Raw genomic sequence first — 6,000 nt, forward strand, 5'->3', positions numbered from 1 at the left:
GTTTCAAGGTCACTCTGGTCCCTCCTTGAAGCCTTCAGAATAACTGGAGCACTCCAGCCTGCTGCCTGCAACCAAAGAACCCTGGGAAATGGGCTGTTTGGGGGTCAGGGCTGGCAGCTCATTGACTCCTTACCCCCTTGAACTCTCACTTCCAATCGCATAGCACACTCTTTAAGGGAGAGTTGCATACCTCACACATCCCATGGGTGATCTTTGGTTCCTCTCCTGCCCAGACAGGGTGAAATAGAGCCTTGGGCTGCTACCCAGCTCAGCTCACTGCTGTCTCAGGGCAGAAACCTTGGGAGGAATCCCAGCTCCAGCCAAGGAAAACAAGAGTCTGGCCTGGCTAAGCCAGGTGGCTTCTTTCTCCCCACCTTCTGTCCCCCGACTGCCACCCTCTGGAGCCAGTGGGCTGTTTGGATAACCCCAGGACCCCTCTCCACACTGGCTGCAGCCAGGTGTTCAGGCAGCATTCCAGAGCCGTGGCCAGGCTGTGGGCCGCCACCTTTGAAAGAGTGAGACGTGTGAGGCTCTGGCTCCTGGGAGAGAGACCCCTTCAACCGGCCTGCCTTCTGCCTGCTTGGCCTTCCCTGAGCAGGAACCCCTTTTGGGGAGGGGTGATTGTCCTCCAAGGAGGAGTTCACCTCCACCCTCACTCCCGACCAGGAGCAGCACAGAGTTCCCATTCTACAAATGAAGAAACTCTCTGATCTCTCCTGTCATCCCCTCCAAGCCCCTCCACACTCCCCCAGGCCTCACCTCATGCTGAAATGCTGACTCTCCTGTTGGGCTCTGTGAAAAAAAGACCTTCCCACCTTTGTGGCTTCTGGTTCCAAAGTTTCACCAACTTTCTCTTCTTCGGATAAAGAACCCCAGGGTCTCACACGGTGTTTCCTTCCCTCTAGAACACCGCTGTTCAATAGAAATAAGATGCAAGCCACAGATGAGAGTTGCATCTGTATTAATATTGTCGAATAGCCACTTTTTTAAAAAAAAGAAAAATGACATTCATGTTAATGATACATTTTATTTAACCCAATATATTTATATCAACACAAATGAACACACAACACAACTTTTAATCAACAGAAAAACATTATCGATGTGCCCTTTTACATTCTTTTTCTCATGTTAAGTATATTCGTTTCCTGGGGCAGCTATAAAAAACTACCACAAGCAGGGTGGCTTAACATAATAGAAATTTATTCTCTCACAATTCTGGAGGTTGGAAGTCTAAAATCAAGGGGTCAGTGGGAAGCCCAGTGGTTGACTCCATGCTTCCGCTGTAAGGGGCACAGGAACTAAGATCCTACATGCCGTGCGGTGAGGCAGAGACAAAAATTAAGTAAATAAAATAAAGGTGCAGCAGGGCCACGCTCCCTCTGAAGGCTCCAGGAAGAGTCCTTCCTTATTCCGTGGCTTCTGTTGGTTAGTCCTTGGTATGAGGCTGCCTCCCTTCAGGCCTGCTGCCCTCAACACACTGCCTTCTTTCTTTCCGTGTCTGGATTTTCATGCGGTCTTACAAGGGCACCAGCCACTCAACTTTGGGTCCACTTTAATCCAGTTAAATCTCATTTTAAATTAACCAGTTACATCTGCAAAGATTCTATTTCAATAACGCCACATTTTGAGGTTCCAGGTGGGCATGAACTTTAGGTTGCACCATCCAATCCAGTGCAATGTTGGATTCAACTTTATCTGGCCAGTGAAGTCCATGCCCCCTTCCCCATCTGATTTTTGACTCCTAAGTAGTCACTGTTGTCTATTCTGTTGTCTTTGTCCCTTTGTTTTCACTTTGGTGATGCTTGGGGCAGGACCCCAGGTAAAAAGAAACAGGAAGGGGACTTTCATGGCAGTCCAGTGGTTAAGGCTTCACCTTCCCATGCAGGGGTGCAGGCTCAATCCCAGGTGCGGGGACCCGGGATCCCATGTGCTTCATGGCCAAAAAACCAAAGCATAAAACAAGCAATACTGTAACAAATTCAATAGAGACTTTAAAAATGTTCCACACCAAAAAGAAAGCAAAAAAGATACAGAGATTAATTTTAATTAACTTTAATCTAATATATCCAAAATATTGTCATTTCAACATCTAATATAGAAAATGCTCAAAGAGATATATTCTTTTTCTCATACTAAGTCTTCAAAATCCCATCTGTGTATGACGCTTACAGCACATCTCAAACTAGACAAGTCACATGTCAAGTGCTCCACAGCCACAGGGGGCTAGTGGTACCCAACTGGACAGGGTGGCTCAAGAAATTATTTAAAAAAAAAAAAGTGAGGCCTGTGGTGATGCAGGGGACTCCACTGAGGAGGTCTAGGGGCTCCAGAAGTGAAATTTCCTTGATGGCTTCACCACCTCCAGGATCTCCTGATTATCTTTCATCTGTGTCTCCTGACGAATCTCTAAAGTTAATTCAGAGTTACTGCCAGTCTCTTAAAGCTGCAAATAACCTCTCTCTTTCTCATACACTCACCACACACACACACACACACTCATCCACATATCTTGGGAGGCTTCCAATTGCCTTTTGCTATGCATGGACCTCACAAAAAGTGACTCAACCTTACATAAGAATCTGAGGGGGCCCAGGAATGTGACTCACCGCCTTGAAATTTCCAGTGGGTTACACATGTCTTCTTAGATGATTTTTTTTAATGTATCTTTCAGAGAAGGCAATGGAAACCCACTCCAGTACTCTTGTCTGGAAAATCCCATGGACGGAGGAGCTTGTCAAAACGAAAAAAATTGTTGTGGGAGGCAGATTGGGGTGAGAATCCCACCTGGGGGCAGGAAAGCCTGGTTATGATGGATGGGAGGGTTCTAGGGCTGAGGACAAGGCCCTTTCCGTGTCAGGCCTCAGAAGGTTCTGAGGATAAAGGAGGTCGCTTCCTCTTAGGACCACAGGGCATTTCAAGATACCTTGTGTTACAATCACCTCAAATAGCAAGAATCGGCCTTGGAGTCTCCGGGAAGGACTGATTTGGAAAGATTTCACCAACCTCAGTGTCACTGCTAAAAAAAGCTGCAGAGCACTGCAGGTCAGGGATTCCCAGCTCTGGCCATGAAATTCCTATGTCCAATCATACCCCAGACCAACTCAGTCACATCCTGTGGAGATGGGGCCCAGGCATCTGTATTTTCTGTAGGTTTCCAGATGATTGCAACATGTAGCCAATAAGAAGACCCTGCCAATGGGCGGGCCTGAGACCCTTTTACACCTGGTGGATAACTCCAGTCCTTGATGCCTTGTTGTTTAGTTGCTAAGTCATCTCTGACTCTTGCGACCCCATGGACTATAACCTGCCAGGCTCCTCCATGGGAGGAGGGATTTCCTGGGATTTCCCAGGCAAGAATGCTGGAGTGGGTTGCCATTTCCTTCTCTAGGGGATCTTCCCGACCCAGGGATCAAACCCAAGTCTCTTGCGCTCTTGCGCTGGCAGGTGGATTCTTTACCACTGAGTCACCAGGGAAGCCCCACGAAGCCTTAATGCAGAAGGGGAATTGTTAGTTTACAGTTGGTGGCGGAGTTCCCCAGAGAACGAGTGCTTCTGTTGGCAAGGACCAGGATATGTCCTCGAGAGTGAAACGTGAAGCCCCCAGGGAATGGCCCGCTTGGGCTGAAAGTGTGGATGGGTACTACAGAATTGCATCATGAAAAAGAAATAACAGGAATCTGAGAGTTGGGGCTGGCATCTGGAAGGGAAGGGCACTGCCAAGGAGAACGTTCAGGTATCCAACAGGTATCTGCGTGAAGCAATGGCCAGGAGTCTTAGAAGAGTGTGACAGGGACTTCCCTGGCAGTCTAGTGGCTAGGACTCCACACTTGCACTGCAGGGAGCACAGGTTCCATCCTTGGTGAGGGAACTAAGATCTCACATGCCGTGCAGCACCGCTGCCCCTGCCCCAGAAAAAAAGTACATGACATTCTGTTTAAGGCATTTGTGGGTCATGGCATGAGGTTCCTCACTTTCCATCTTCATGCCCTTAGTGAGTGACAGGGCAGAGTATTCCAATGCTGAGGAAACAGGATAGCTGCACCTGGCTGGCTCCTGCCCCCCCACAGACATTCTCAGAGCTGCCGGGAGCACTGTTGGGTCTGCCGCCATACCTGGTATATAAGGCAGGGGCCCGGCAGGAAACAGATGGCGTGCCCAAAACGGATCATGTGAGAGAGTTGAATGAAGGGACTATTTACAGAGGTGTGGGCAGCCTTGCGTGTGTGAAAACAGTGGAGCTGGTACCAGCCCAGCACCATTAACTCTACGAGGCCTGAAGGGACAGGAACAGAACAGGCTGCCTGACGAGAGTTGTGGGCTTCTGTTTGAGGGGCACAGACAGCTCTCAGTGACCCCACAGGGAGGGAGTCAAGGGAAAGACATTATGGGCTGAATTGTGTCCCCCCCCCCAAATTCCTGTTGAAGCCCTAACCCGCAGAGTCTCAGAATGTGACTGTACTTGGAGCTAGAGTCTTCACAGCACTGATTAAGTTTAGATGAAGCCATTAGGATGGGCCCTCATCCAAGCTGGCTGGAAACCTTGTGAGAAGTGGAAGTTTGGACAATGTGACACCAGGAACAGGAGTGCAGAGAGGAAAGACGGAGAGAGAAGACGGAGGAAAGACGGAGAGAGAAGACAGCGGAAAGGCAAGCCAAGGAAAGAGGCCTCAGAAGAAACCCAACCCCTGACACCTTGATCTTGTACTTCTAGCCTTCAGAGCTGGCAGAAATATATTTATGTTGTTTAAGCCACTCAGCCCATGGTACTCTGTTATGGCAGTCCTAGCAAAGGAACATAGATGAATGCCCCAACTTTACCCTCCTCCCTCTTTAGGGAGCTCTGGCTGGTGCCCCCCACACATTGGCCAAACCCAACCAAAAGACAGAGGGTATGAGAGCAAGTATGCACAGTCCACATGGGTCAGACCCCAGGGAGGAGAAGGTGGAGCCTGGACCAGGAGCCGCAGACAGAGGATGTCCGTCTATCTGGGAGGGGTGCTGAGCCAATTTAATGTATCAAAGGACCAGGCTGGTGTGGTAGGACACAGGACGGTGTGGTGAAAGCAAGCCACCACTCAGACCAAGACTGGAAGAAAATAGAAAAACATGATGGTGTTTGGCAAGATGGTGGCTAATTTTTTTTTCAAAATTTCCTTTACTCATATAGTTAGGTTGTTTTCCAATAAAAACAGACAATCCAGAGGAGATTTTTCAGGAAAAAAAACAGCTTGAACTTAAGAGTCTTTAAAAAAAAAAAAAATCCATTCAGCCAGTCTGTCTTTTGATTGGAACATTTAGTGCAATTACATTTTAGAAAATTATTGATAGGTTTGTACTTATTGGGGCTTCCCTGGTAGCTCAAATGGTAAAGATTCTGGATCCCCTGGAGAAGGAAACAGCAACCCACTCCAGTATTTTTGCCTGGAGAATCTCATGGAAAGAGAAGCCTGGTGGGTTACAGTCCATGGGGTCGCAAAGAACCAACAGGACTGAGTGACTAACATTTTTACTTTTTTTCATGTACTTATTGCCATTTTGATGATTGTTTTCTGGTAGTTTTTGTAGGGTTTTGTTGTTGTTACTTTCTTCTTTTATTGCTCTCTTGTTATCTGATGACTATTTTCAGTATTTTGTTGGGATTCCCTCCTCTTTTTGTATGTGTATCTATTACAGGTTGTCTGTGGTTACCATGAGGTTCATATTAAACAATATATATGTGATTACTTTAAGTTGATTATCTCTTAAGTTCCACCCCATTCTAGAAATCTTACATTTTTCCTCTCCCACCCCTACTTTTAATGTTTTTGATATCATATTTTATATCTTTTATGTGTCCCTTAACCTCTTATTATAGATGATTTTACTACTTTTGTCTTTTAACCTTTCTACTAGCTTTAGAAGTGTTTACTGTATATTTGTTTTCTCCTTTCATAATTTTCCTATTTAAAGTTGTGGATTTTTCTTTTCCACTTAGAAAAACCCCTTTAATATCTCATA

This window comes from Bos taurus, chromosome 11 (assembly GCF_002263795.3).
Source record: "Bos taurus isolate L1 Dominette 01449 registration number 42190680 breed Hereford chromosome 11, ARS-UCD2.0, whole genome shotgun sequence".
Classification (NCBI taxonomy): Eukaryota; Metazoa; Chordata; class Mammalia; order Artiodactyla; family Bovidae; genus Bos; species Bos taurus.